The 15,416-nt window shown below is 34.9% G+C and overlaps 1 pseudogene; it reads left to right on the plus strand.

The window, feature by feature from the left end:
- Positions 1-562: 562 nt before the first annotated feature.
- Positions 563-1,444, plus strand: LOC114031781 (annotated as a pseudogene).
- Positions 1,445-15,416: the final 13,972 nt, after the last annotated feature.

Below are 15,416 nucleotides of genomic sequence, written 5' to 3' on the forward strand. Positions count from 1 at the left end.
AACTTGATTTAAAAGGTCACTGTGTAAAAATATGTCTAAATGCTTGCTCCAAAATACAAAACATTTGAAATTCAAACATACTTTTGAATATTCACTTACAAACTCAAATATTTACTCAGAAGGCATTTGTATTTTAATGAAGCAGGAAGAGTTTAGTACAAAACAAAACAAAAAGTTACAATTGATCATTAAGGTGTAAATATGTCTCCAGTTAAGCATTATTTTCATTGCTGAATATTATGACAATTCACCAGGGAGTTTCAAAATTCCTAGGAATAAGGAAGGAGGCTGAGGACTCATGAGAAGGTTTCCATAGAAACATCACAGCATAATATGATATAGTGAGAAGAGCACTGGATCAAAAATCAGAGGACCTAGTAATAATCATTAACTAGTTGACTTTAGGCAGATTGTGGTCATCTCTAGGCCTCAGTTTCCATGGTTGTAAAAGAGTGGGTTACATAGTACACAGATCCTTATCATTCCTTGAAATTCTGATTCTGTGAAATGCAGTAACAATAGAAGAAGGGTGATGTCATCTTTTTCCTCTAGCAATTAAATCATGAAGATATGGATGTCAGAGCATATTTTTGACCAACCATGGAAAACAGTCACATTAACTGCTGTGCAAATATTCAAATCCTATGAATGCAACATATGTGGTTGCAATTTATGTGTTGATTGACACTCCACTGGATCTCACTGGAAAATGCATAGTTTTAAAATTCTCAATGGGCAACTAGATGGCAAAGTGGATAGAGTATCCAATCTGGAGTCAGGAAGACTCATCTTCCTGAGTTCAAATCTGGCCTCAGACACTTACTAGGTGTGTGACCCTGAGCAAGGCACTAAACTCTGCCTCAGTTCCTCATCTGTAAAGTGAACTGGAGAAGCAAATGGCAAAGCACTCCAGTATCTTTGCCCCAAAAAAACCAAATGGGGTCATGAAGAGTCAAACACAACTGAATAACAACAAAAAAAATTCTCAGCACAGAGTGGGGAATGTCTTCCATCTTAAAATCACTTGTGGGTTCAGCAAGAACTAAACAGATATGGAGGAACATTCCTAGTCTATCTCATAGATAAAGCAATGGAGTTTACATCTACAAATATTTCATTTGTAAATATGCTTTCAGTAGATGAAAGGTATATATGTATGTGTGTGTGTGTGTGTGTATATATATATATATATATATACACACATGTATGCATACAAACCACATCCTCAAGAACCAAAAAAGATCATTTTGACTCATAAAGCCATAATCACTGTGAAAGAAGTGAGCCTTAGCAACTTCCTAGAAGGAAATACAATATGGTCTAATACTAATAAAATCTATGAAGCAATGGAATAGATAATTAGCAAATTAAATACAAAGACTGAAGCTTCAGCAAGAGGAAACATGAAGGTCCCTATACCATAGCAGCATTTGTAGAGAAATGAGGGTTATTTATACGAAACAATAATAGATCCATAATGCTGGTGTTATATTTATCTATATTTGTTATTTAAAAGGCATTTTTGTATACCAAGTAAGTATTAAATTAACTTGGAGAAAAGTTATCATTTTAATTGAAGAAAAAGAGGAAGGTGAAGAATTTCCACTTCAAGTCAACTGTAGTTAATGTTACCTAAAAATGCTATCCAATATCAAGTTTCCAATATTTGAAGATTTAAGGATATTTCAAACAAATATCTTGATCAAAAATGGTCATGTTAAATCTCCATAAGGTAGAATTATAATAGCATTTGATTCATGAAACTCTACCTGGTTTGGGACCAATTCCAAAATGGAGCCAAGCTACCTTTTATAACGAGATTACCTTGTTACATTTGTTTTGAGTAGTTCGTGTCCTAATAACTTTCTTTGCAAAGAAGGAACGTGTCTTACTTGAAATCTAAGCCTTTTATTTGTACAAAAGTAACTAGGACATGCTGAAATGGTACTTAAATGAAATTTTTGTAATGAAACATTATCATTAAAGTGATAGGACTCCTGATGTAAATGTGATTGCATTATATTACAGAGCACTGCATGTTGATTTACCAAAATTTTGTAATTTAATACATTAATACATTATCTATCTTGACTTTGCACTTGCAAAGATGTATAAGATTTAGAATGCTGAATTGTGGTTTTATTATACTCATTTTGAAATTTGAAAAGGTATCAGGAAAAAATAAAATTATTACCTGAATTTAAGAGCATCATGAAATTTAAAATAACAAGCAACAGTTTGCATCTTTTAAGCATTTCACATCATGGTTAATTCACTTATACAAAAATTGTCATGACTAAATCATGTTTCGATAGTTGTTATAGCATGATACATTAAATTATTTAATTGTAAAATTATTAATTGCATCTTTTTATTGTAGTAATTGGCCATGAACAAATGTGACATGAAAATCTGTAAATCATTTGATTCAATTTCCAGTCTGATTTGAAATATACACCCTAAGTACTTAACTGTCTTTATAATCCTCTGATGCTATTACCAAAGGAGGGGGGTGGAGGAGGGAACTTAACCACAACTAACCACTAAAGAAAATCACATTCAAACTTTTCATTTTGGGGAAAGTTTACTTCTGGTATCAAAAGACCAACTAGAATATTGAAAAACTATCCCAGAAAATGTTATGTTTTATTTAATAAAGACAAGTACTTCTACCAAGGTTTCCTATTTAAAAAAAAAAAAGTATGTATGTACACAAACCACAGAAATATGTTTACCAAGCTATTTTAAAAGGAGTAATTTTTTCTATTTAAAATATTTAGTTTGAGACTTTGGTAGTACATTTGTAAAAGTAACTCAAATCGATAAAGAAAAAAAGGGAAAATAACCTATTTGTACAAAAATATTTATAGCAGCTCCTTTTGTGGTGGCTAAGAATTGGAAGTTGAGGGGATGCCCATCAATTGAGGAATGACTGAACAAGTGTATGAACAAGGTACATGACTGTGATGGAATATTATTATGCTATAAGAAATTATGAGCAGGATGCTTTCGGGAAAGCCCAGACTTACATAAACTGATACAAAGTAAAGTGAGCAGAACCAAGAGACTATTGTGCAGGGTAACAGCAATATTGTATGATGATCAACTATGAATGACTTCATTATTCTCAGCAATACAGTGGTCTAAGACAATTCCAAAGGACTCATGAGGAAAAATGCTATCCACCTCCAGAGGAAGAACTGATAGAATCTGAATATAGACTGAAGCATATTATTTTTCATTTTCTTTATTTTTTGTGGGTTGGGTTTGTTTGTTTTGTTTTTGATCTGTGTCTTCTTTCACAATATGACCAATATGGAAATATGTTTTACATGATTGCACATGTATAACCTATATCAAATTGCCAAATTGCTTACCATCTCAGGGGGTGAGATGAGGGAAATAGGGAGAAAATTTGGAACTCAAAAAATTTTAGATGAAAATTAAAAATTGTCTTTGCATTTAATTGGGAAAAATAAAATATTATTTAAAAAATTAAAAAGTAATTCAAATTCTTTGAAGTTTGGGATCATTCTTTTGTCACAGGAGAGTGTTACAAAACTGAAATGATTTTTCAGCTAAACAAAATTAGTGAAAGTTGATATTTCATAAAAGCTGGTCATGTATAATTTACGTAAGTTGTACTTGTTCTGAAAAAAAATTTAATACTCTAATGATAAAATATTTCTAAGCAACAAAAATGAAATGCAGCTTTAACAAATACCATCACAACAAAAAGAGTTTTGTGTTTTAACTGTTGATCCAATAATAAGAAAATTTGGGGATGTAATAAAATTTTCAGAATCATAGAATTTTAAAATTGGAAGACACGTTAGTGGCCATCTGGTACAACCCAAGTCCAAAAAGTGGGTACCTCTCCCTCCCAAGACAACACACTGTATTTTTTAACTTAGGAAGTTTTTCCTGACATCAAGCCTAAGTTTGTCTTTTTGCAACATCCTGGTGTTGCTCTTGGTGCTCCGCATGGGACCAAAGAGAACATGTCTAACCCCTCTTCCACATGACATGTTGTCTTCCAATTCCTTGAAGAGAACTATTATAACACATCTGACTTTTCTATTATCAATATACACCTTCTATTATCTATATACACCTTCTATTATCTATATACACCTTCAATTGATCCTCATATTAATTACATAGACTCAAGACCCTTCCCCCTCCTGATTGCGCTCCTTTGGATACTCTCCAGTTTATCAATATATTTCTCAGTTTCTAAGAAACTGAAGTGCTCAGAGCTATAAACATAATCCCCTAGATGTAGTTAAGCCAACACATAGTGAACAGGGATGAACACTTTCCTTTTTCTAGAAGTTATACCATTTTATATTATCTTTTCAGAGTCAAACTGAAGTCCAACAAAAGAAAGTGGATATTCTTTACCATTCCTTGTAATGCAATTTAGCTGAGGACACTCTTGGGCTTCAGAACCATCTGGTTTATATATCCAGACTCCCAAAACTTTTTCTAATTATATGGTGGGACTATATAAGTTGAACCTAAACAAATGGAAGACTTTCCTTGGATTTCATGAATAGAAGAAGCTAGCCCATATTTTCTTCTTATTTCCCTTTCCAACCACTTCTACCAGAGACATTCAACCTTATTCAATGCAATATATATTTATCAAATCAAAGAAAGAAGAAAAGGATTCAAATACCAAAAAAAAAAAATTTATAGCAGCTCTGTTTACAATGGTGAAAAATTAGAAACTGAGGAGGTGCCCATCAACTGGGGAACTGCTGAATGTTACAGCATATGAATGTGATGGAATACCATCGTGCTCTAAGAAATAATGAAGGAATGGTTTCAGAGAAACATGGAAAGACTTCAGCAAAGTGAACAGAACCCATAAACCTATTTATACACTAACAACAATATGGTAAAGACAATCAGCTCTGAAAGTCTTGGGAAATCTCATCAGTACAATGATGAACCACGATTCCAAAGGATTCACGATCTCCACCTCCTTTCTCAAACCTTAAATTTGTCTCATGTATTTTAGATGGTAAATTCTTATACGGAAAGACTAGGTCTTGTTTTAGCTTTATTTTGATAGAGGGCCCACAGTACCACAGTCATAATGTAGGGTCTATGGGCACTCAGAAGAAGTATTTCTAATTTTTAATATCACCTCTTGATGAGAAAGCTAAATTTGAAGTCTATGATTTTTTTTCAGAAGTCTTCCATTCTCTGAGGAGGCCTAAAACAGAGTCATGAGCAGAAATGTAGCAAAGGAATCATCAGACTGTGTAGCAGGAAAAGTCTCATTAGGCTGTAGAGTAATCTCCCTTAGGGGAATACTGGAAACCTTATTGTTGTTTGAGTCATTTAAAAGTAGACTGGTCCAAGATCTCCAGAAAGCCAGAGAGAGCCATTCTACATGAACCGGTAATAAACAAGATGATCTCATCAGTCTTTTCCATCTGTAACTTCTATCAGGAAAGGTTATAGATGGTCAAAAGGTTGTTTTAGAAAGTGGTCAAGACACTGGAATGAACATCCCTGAGTTTACAAAGATATGACAGGATCTTTTGGGCTGTTGCTATTTTCTGTGTCTCCTCATGATCAAAAATCATCGTATTTAACACAAAGAAAAAAAGATAAAGTTTTTGAACAAAGAATGTCAGGCAATTTAGCATGTATCTTTAGTCTAAAGTTTAGCCAATCAAAATATCCATTTTTCAAAAGCAAGAAGAGAATGTACTCATTGCCATGCATTTCACCTAGCTAATCGCCAATTACATACTTTTTTGTGAACAAATGATGATTTTTAGAGTCAATCCACAAATGACTTCCAACTTAAGTTGTTCATCAGTATATGAAGATGACTGGAGTGATGAGATGACATTTCTTTCTAGGACTGCTGCTGTCCTGAAATGACAAACTCAAAAAGATTTTATACTCTCTGCTAATCTTTGTATTCCCAGTGGTTAGCACAGTACATGGCACATAGTAAACACTTACTTAATGCTTGTTAACTTGATATACATACATGAATTTGCTCACTCAACAGAAAAGAGAAAGGAGGCATTTTCTCTCTAATTCTTCTTCTCCTAAAAAAAAAAAGTTCAATATTCTGCCTTATACAGTAGAAGTTTTCAAAAGGGGAATTCCTTTGAAATAAAAAATGGGATCCACTCCAGGACTGTACATGCCTCTAATATGAAAACTTCTGACATCTGAAGAGTTAGGCCCGCCTACCCTGAATCATATCTAAGGAAATGCTTCTAACCTGGGTAAAAGATGGTCACATTTCAAGAGACTTTATGAGCTCATGAAAACTGTGTTGCTCTAGAAACTCTCATGGATTCACTACTAATGTGGGCATTAAACAACATTCAGAGAAAACTCAAAGTTCCTTCCCTCTTTCATGTGGCACCTTGGGTTTCCTTGATGAGCTCTGTACAGAGGTCCCAATGTAATGATTGAGTACAATGAAAACAGGGAGTAGATCTGTGATTCCAGTAGTACAGGGAACTCCTGGGCGAGGAAACTGGCCAGAAATGCAGGTCTTCATTTTGTAGTCTTTGAAAATTGCGTAGGCCAGAGAAATGGTTAATATATGTGAAAGAAGAGACTTAAACCCAGCTCTCTCTGATTTAAGGTCAGCTTTCTACCCACTACATCATACCATCTCTCTTAAATTATAACAAATACAGCAGAAAGCAGCTCAGGCTATTTCTTTCTCTCTCTGATTAAACTGCTGAGCTATGAGGATTCACTGAGTCTCACTTGATTTTTTGTGGATTTGGCATTTGCATACTCAGTTTTAAAATAAAGTTTATCTATATCTCTAATTTTGCAACTTTATGGAATTAAAAAAAAAAAAGAGTGTAGCATTTTTCCAATGGTAGGTGCTTAATAAAAGCTTGGGGAATATAACTGAAAAGGGGGTAGGAGTTGGGAGGAAGTACAGCAGCACATATCAACCAACCAAAAACCAAAGTGAAATTTGGTCTTCCAGTCTGTCTTATAAGGGCCATGTTGGTAAGCTACACAGCCATGCCTAATATACCCAGCCACCCTCTCACTCAGAGTCAGAAGCAGACTCAAGAACAGTACAACCCCAGGACATGGGTGACAAAATGAAGGAAGACTATCTTTGGTTCTACTTGCTCCACAGAAATTAGAACTCCCTGCAAGCACAGCACTGTTTCCAAAGCTTCTGTGAACATTGGTTTTCCTCACTTCACTATTCCAGTTGGTCTATAGTGCTTCCCAGATCTTCCTCTCCCCCCAGTCCCTTACTTTTCACAGTAGGTATACATTAGACTAGTGGGTAAAACTTGTCAATTGAACATACAGGTTGGGGGAGGGGAAGTAAAAGAAAGAAGAGGGATGGTGATAGGAGAATGCTCATTTTCCTTTCTTTTTTCCCCCGCATTTCATCAACCCTACCTTCCCAGGGAAATGAGAACATCAATATGAAAATGTAGAGAACATTTTTTGGTGGGTGACAGTTGTTTGTAAATGTAAAGGCAAGAGATTTCCATTTAAGGAATTTAAGTGTGTTCCATGTGGCACATCCAGTACAGTGTCAAGTTTTTTGCCCCGATAAGGCCAGAGCAGGAAGTCATGAGAGGTCAGGAAGGAAGTACTATCAAGCTTGGGAGCAGGGACAGAGTAGTAACAGGAGTTGTGCAGTCTCCTTTATTCAGCTGGGCAACAACTGCCTCATTTCTCGGAGATAAACAGACTTATGGGCCCCCACATCTCCACGTCTGTACTTTCCAATGTGCTCAAACAACACTGGAAGGTCAGAATAACCTTTAGCAGACTTTGGCAGGCTATTAAGCACAAGAAATTCTAATTTCTTCTAAATACACACTCTAAGATATGGGACAGAAATTGTTTATCACAATTCATTTGTACCACTTTTTGAAAGGAAATGATTTTAATACTAAGTTGGATGCATCATGCCACCAGCTGAAGCTAACGGGTTTCGTTTATACTGGAAGATTTCCAACTATCACCTGTTTCCCTTTTTCAGCTTCTTCTTATACCCCCACTGCCATCACCATGCACAGCCTGGTGGGAAAGTTACCATTGAGTTGACAACAGAGAAAGTTCTTATGTGTCTTAAGAGTAGCTAAATCCTATGATGATAAGATTTAGAACTAGAAGGAACATTAATGATAGCCAGCACCCCTATTTTACAAGGAGAAAACTAACACTCAGAGAGTTTAATTTCTCAAAGTTACACAAGTAATACATAATAAATCAAGAATCTGAAGGCAAATCCCTGCACTACTAATCCAGAACTCTCTTCCTGGTATCCTATCCTATCTTTCTTTGTAACCCAGTGGTCCATCCATTATTAGTCTTGTGGACTGCTTTGTGACTCTTATTATGTTCTGCAAAACAAACTAAAATGAATTACCCAAAGTCAAAAGAAGTAAAGAAAGGACTGCAGATGTGTCACATGGTTTCTAATGACATTTTTTAGCTAACAAACCAATCAGAGTTGGGATGTCTGAATAAGATATACAAACTCATGCCAATTCTCTTTCTTTTGTTTTTTTTTTGTTTGTTTGTTTGTTTCAATTCTCTTTCTTTTGGTGGGTTTTACTTTTAAGGGATAGACTTTTAAACCCTCTTAAAACCCTGAATTATTCTGATGGCCTGTTGAAAGCAGACACAAAAACTTGCCATAGGAAAAATAAAAATCTGCCAAACGTGCTTTTATTTCAGATTTGCAGAAAAGTAATGTGGAGAGAGACTGGGAAGGAAGTCCCTTAGAATAAGTTGGGGTGGCCAAACATTTTCATCCATCAAACAGTAGTACGTTAGGGGAGGAAAGCAGAAAATTACAATGTTTTGGCTGAATTCCATACCAAGTAAATATTGGAAAGTAATGGAAATTTTAAATTGCTCATGGGTAGGGCTCCCTTTTCATATGCTCCAGAACTAATCAAGATATTTTGGGAAGATGATTTGGGTCAGTGGATTCCAGATCAAGATACTAATACTTCATGAAAGATAGGCAACAGGGAGTAGTAGAAAGTATATTGGACTTGGAACTAGAGAATATAGATTTCAGTTCTTATTCTGTTACTTACTATTTGTGAGATCATGGGCAAGTCACCTACCCTCCCTGATACTTAGTTTTCTTATTTGTACAATAAGGGAGCTGGATAAGATGATATCTAAGGTTGGTTCCAGTTCTAGATACTAGGAGAAAATCAATTTCTGGAAATCTACACTGAATAACTCCAGCGTTTTCATGATTAATATTGCTGTACCTTTTTTATCTTCTTTTCAATCATCTCTCTAGAATTTTGCTCTCCTCCAATGTCTGTGCTATGATACTATGTACTATGTAAAATGCACTTAATATTCCACCCCCTTTCAAAGAGTTTAGTAATAACCTAATGGGGATCCCAATTGAAATAGATCTCCTGAATCAACAGTGGTCCTTTTTCCTCCATAATCAATAGACACTAAATGATAGCAAGTGAGGGTCCATTATACTTAGAACTATTTTCATAAGTGGTTCTATAAATATGTTATGAATATCCAAATGAACAAACTTCTGAGCCTTGGGAAAGTTTCTGTAATATGTTTCAAAATACATGGGACAGCTAGGTGGCACAATGGATAGAGAACTAGACCTAGTCAGGAAGACCTGAGCTCAAATTTGACCTCAGACGCTTATCTATGAAATGAGGATAATAACAACCTATAACCCAGGTTTGCTGTGAGGATCAAAGGAAATAATCATCATGAAGTGCTGAGCACAGTGCCTGGTACTATTGAAATGTTAGCTGCAAAGAGTTGGACAGAACTGAAAAAAATGACTGAACAACAAAAGTGTATATACCTACTCAGACTGGGAAAAGAAAGATCAAAAGCAGACAGTGGAGAGAAGAGTAGGAGGCCCAAGAAGGAATGAAGCACCAAAGAAAGAAAACTAGCAAAAAGTAGAGGTGACTCAATCTAGAACTCAGGTATAGGCTTTCATATCTCAAATAAGAGAGTGTATGAGTCTATTCAGGGGGCTGATGGGATATGAGGTCCCCAGACATTATACATGAAAGAAAGCAAAAGATTTTAGGGAAAATAATTTGTCCAACACTTCTTCAATTGTGTCTCTCCATATCAACCAAATCCTGTTTAAATCTTGTTGCCTATAGCTTTGTATTAATTCTGGTCATTTTTCTACTCACAGAAATCTTGGTCTAGAAGAATGAGCTGGGTCTCAAGCCTCAATGACCCAAGGAAAAAAATGTCAGCACTAAATACAACAGTATTTAATGGCTGACCATGGCATTTAAGTGGTCAAAATTAGTCTTTGAAGTCAACATTCCTTAGTAAGTAAAGCACATATTTTTTTGGTGTTACTTTCTTCAGCCTGTCTCCATTCCAACATGAGACCACAGGACCCTGAATCACAGTCCACCAGCACAATAAAAAAAAAAAATATATATATATATATATATATGTGTGTGTGTGTGTGTGTGTGTGTGTGTGGGTGTGTGGGTGGGTGTGTGGGTGTGTGTGTGTATGTGTGTATATGTATGTGTGTATGTATATATATATATGTATATATACTTAAAGTAATGAAATGTATGCAATCAACATTCTATTTTATTTTCCACACCAACTGAGAAGCAACATGGTGTAATAACTAGAAGACCAAACTCAAAACCAGGGAGACTTGGGTTTAAGTACTGCTTCTGACACATACTGACTGAGTGTGATCCTGAGCACAACATTCAACTTCCAGGCACTCTAGGTAACTCTCTGAGGCTATAAAATGTAGCAAAGGTACCAGCCTTTGGTAAAAGGTAATTTTGGTAAAAGGAATTTCCTTATCTGGGAATTGCTTATACTATTAAAATCATAGGTCTCGTCCTTGTCTCTATGGGAATCTGTATAGCACTTAGGTAGAACTCTTCTGAAGGTTCAGGGCACTATAAAAATGCTATAATTCTCAAAATAATGCAAATTCCAGTTGCACAAACATAAGAACAAAGCACTAGAAAGGCCTGTTAACTGACAATGTTTGAGCTGAAATCTGAATCCTAGGATGATACTAGGTTTCAAGATGACGAATGATAATTGCTAAGCCTGTTAGTCTCCACTAAATAGTTCTCCATCTTAAATATACAATCCTGCCATCGCTCTTCTAAAGTGCCCAAATGAACATACAACCATAAATGAAATAAGACTCTGTTCCTGTTTCTACTTTCAATTAGCCCTATCTGTTTCTACAGGTCCCAACACCTAAAGGCCATGAAGATCACTTAGGTACTATAACAGGTAGCTAGATGGCAGAGTATAGAGTGCAGAGCCTGAAATCAGGAAGACAAATTTAAATATGGTCTCAGATATTTACCATATCACCTTGGGCAAGTCATTTAACCTTTGTCTGTCTCAGTTTCCTCACCTGTAAAATAGGTCTAATAATAATACCTACATGACAATTCCATGCTGGACATGTCCAAAAAATATTTGTCTCATTCTGCCATGAGCCTTTCACCTCTCTATCATATAAATGTTATATATAGCTATATATAAGTGTTAGATACTATCATTATTATTATGAGGAAGTAGGTAGCATGTTTCATTATTAGTCCTTTGGAAATATAGTTGGTCATTATACTAATCAGATTCCCTCATTCTTTCCAAGTTGTTTGTCTTTACCATATCATTTTCATTGTACAAATTATTCTCCTGATTGTATTCACTCCAATCTGCATCAGCTCATACAAGTATTCCCAGGTTTCTCTGAAACCATCTCCTTCATTTTTTATAGCACAATTGTATTACATCATATATAACAGCTAGCTAACATTTATATAGCACTTACTATGTGCCAGGCACCATGCTAGGTGTATTATATTTATTATTTCATTTGATCTTTGTAACAACTCAGAGAGGTAGGTGCTATTGTTATCCTCATTTTACAGATGGAGAAACTGAGGCAGCCATTTGTTAAATGACTTGCTTAAGATCATACAGCTTGTAAGTGTCCAAGGTCAGATTTGAACTTAGGTCTTTCTGATAGTAGGCCTAGTGCACTGCACCACCTAGCTACATATATATATATATACACATATACATATATACATATATATACACACATATACATATATATATATATACACACATATCCATATTTTTGTACATATATATATGTGTAACAACTTATTCAACCCTTCCCCAACTGGTAGGTACCCCTTAAGATTACAGTTCTTTACTACCTCAGAAAGAGCTCCCATAAATATTTTTGTATATGCTTGGAGTCATTCTAAAGTGAAATGAACTGTCTCTGGATGTGGTGAGTGGTACATTCCCTCCAAGATTATCTCCAATTTATCCCATTTCTATTTTGTTTGTCGGTGCAATTAAGTGGCATGGTGGATAGAATGCTGAGCCTGGAGTCAGGAAGACTCATCTAACTGAATTCAAATCTGGTCTCAGACCCTTGCTAGCTATGTAACCCTGGGCAAGTCACTTATTCCTGTTTGCCTTAATTTTCTCATCTATAAAATGAGCTAGAGAAGAAAATGGCAAACTTTTCAAGTATCTCTGCCGAGAAAACCCCAAATGAGGTCACAAAGAGTTGGACACGACTGAAAATTTTGTTTGTACATAGTTGTTTGCATGTTGTTTCTGTCATTAGACTATAAGCTCCTTGAAAGCAAGGAGCTCTTTCTTTATATCCTAAGTGCTTAGCACAATAGGGCTAAGGGCAAAGGATAAAGGTAAATAGCAGGGTTTATTTAATTCTTGTTGATGATTTAAATTGACTAGTGGGTTATTCCTCAATAAAGATTTTTAAGCAAAGGCCAAAGATGTCTTGTTGGATATCTTGTAGACCCCAGGACCTATCCCAGGATTGATTGGATCTCAGGTACAAGGGATTCTTGTTCAGGTTGGATGACATGGCCTCTGAAATTCAATCGTATCCAACTCTTTGTGAACATTCATATTTATAAATAAATGTTACATATAGCTATATAAATGTTAGATATTATTATTATTATAAGGAAGTAGGCAGCATGTTTCATTATTAGTCTTTTGGAATTGTAGCTGATCATTATGCTAATCAGACTTCCTCATTCTTTCTAAGTCTTCTATGAATTGTTGTTCCCTCTATATTGCTATCTCCTATGACTCCAAATCTCATGCTCTTTCCCCTAGACCATGGCCTTTCACCAAAACAAAGAGAATTAACCTGCCCAGTAACTTTAATTGAAATGTTTTTCAATTGTGAATCTCAAAGTACTTATCTGTTAGTCCATATTTTAATTTCTTCATTCTGAAGGCATCAAACTAAGAGGAGTGATTAAATGATTTAAAATACATTTGGGATGGAGGTCAATTAAATAACACACTTAAACAATTTCCATATATACTTCCAAAGCACGGTAATTATCTTCAGATGTAATTCAAAGGTGGGGAGGTAATTACATTTAATAAACAATGATTCTCATTATAAGAAGACTCAAATATGGACAAGGGATTGTATTTTGGGGAACTCACTATTTGACAAAAATTGCTGGGAAAACTGGAAAGCAGCTTGGCAGAAACTAAGTATAAACGAACATCTTGCATCATATACCAAGAAAAGGTCAAAATGGGTACATGATTTAGATATTAAAAAGGGATACCATAAGCCAATTAAGGGAGCATGGAATAGTTTATCTGTCGTATCTATGGATAAGTGAAAAATTTATGACCAAACAAGAGAGCAAGCATTATAGGATATAGAATGGATAATTTTAATTACATTAGATTAATTACACATTGTGAAAATTGTGTAATTAAAAATTACACAAACAAAACCAATGCAGCCAATATTAGAAGGAAAGCAGAAACGGGGGAGGGGCAAATTATACAGCAAGTTTCTCTGATAGAGGCCTCATTTCTTAACTATATAGGGAACTAAGTCAAATTTGTAAGAATCTGAGTTATTCCCCAATTGATAAATGAGCAAATGGTACAAATAGGCAGTTTTCGGATGAAGAAAACAAAAATATCTATAGTCATATAAAAATGCACTAAATCACTATTGATTAGAGAAATGCAAATTAAAACAACTCTGAGGCACCACCTCACACCTATCAAGTTGGTTAATATGACAGAAAAGGAAAATGATCAATGTTGGAAGGGATGTGGGAAAATTGGGACATTAATGCACTGTTGGTGGATTTGTGAACTGACCCAACCATTCTGCAGAGGAATTTGAAATTATGCCCAAAGGGCCATAAAACCATGCATACCCGTTAACCCAGGAATACTATTACTAGGTCTGTATTCTAAAGAGAACAAAGGGGGGAAAAAGGAAAAGGAAGATAATCTATATGTGCAAACATATTTATAGCAGCTCTTTTTGTGGTGGCAAAGAATTGGAAATTGAGGGGGTGTCTAAACAAGTTGTGGTATATGATTGTGATAAAATAACTATTATGCTATAAGAAATGATAAGCAAATAAGAAATTATGAGCAGGAGGATTTCAGAAAAACCTGGAAAGACTTATATGAACTGATGCTAAGTGAAGTAAGCAGAACCAGGAGAACATTGTACGCAGTAATAGCAACATTGTATGATGATCAACTCAGCTCTTTGCAACAATACAATGATCTTAGACAATTCCAAAAGACACATAATGAAAAATGCTATCCACATTCAGAGAAAGAACTATGGAGTCTGAATGCAGATCAATGAATACTATTTTCACTTTTTCTTTGTTTCTTGTGGTTTTTGCCTTTTGTTCTGATTCTTTCACAACGTGACTAATGTGGAAATATGTTTAATATGATTGTACATGTATAACGTATATCAGATTGCTTGCTGTCTTAGGGAGGGGGAAGGAAAGAAAGGGACAAAAAAATTGGAACACGAAATCTTATAAAAGTGAATGTCAAAAATTTAAAAAAATTAAATAAATAAATGTTATTTTAAAGAAATGAAATGATGAGCAAGCTGGTTTCAGAAAAACCTGGAAAGGCTTATGTGAACTGATGCAAAATGAAGTGAACAGCACCAGGAAAACATTATATAGTAACAGCAATATTATACAATGTTCACCTGTGAATGACAGCTATTCTCATCAATACAATGATCCAAGACAATTCCAAAGGACTTACAATGAAAAATGCTATCCACCTCCAGAGAAAGAACTGAGAGAGTCTGAATGCAGTTTGAAATAAACTTTTTTTAACTTTATTTTTCTTGGAAGTTTTTTGTTCTGTTTTCTTTCACAACATGACTAATATGGAAATATGCTTTGCATTACTATATATTTATAATCTATATAAAATTGCTTGCCATCTCAGGGAGGCGGGGAGAGAAGGGAGGGAGAGAATTTAGAACTCAAAATTTTTCAAAACAAATGTTAAAAATTGTTTTTATATGTAATTAGAAAAAATAAAATTTTATT

Source organism: Vombatus ursinus, unplaced genomic scaffold (assembly GCF_900497805.2).
Source record: "Vombatus ursinus unplaced genomic scaffold, bare-nosed wombat genome assembly UNPS02015255.1, whole genome shotgun sequence".
In the NCBI taxonomy this organism is placed as follows: domain Eukaryota; kingdom Metazoa; phylum Chordata; class Mammalia; order Diprotodontia; family Vombatidae; genus Vombatus; species Vombatus ursinus.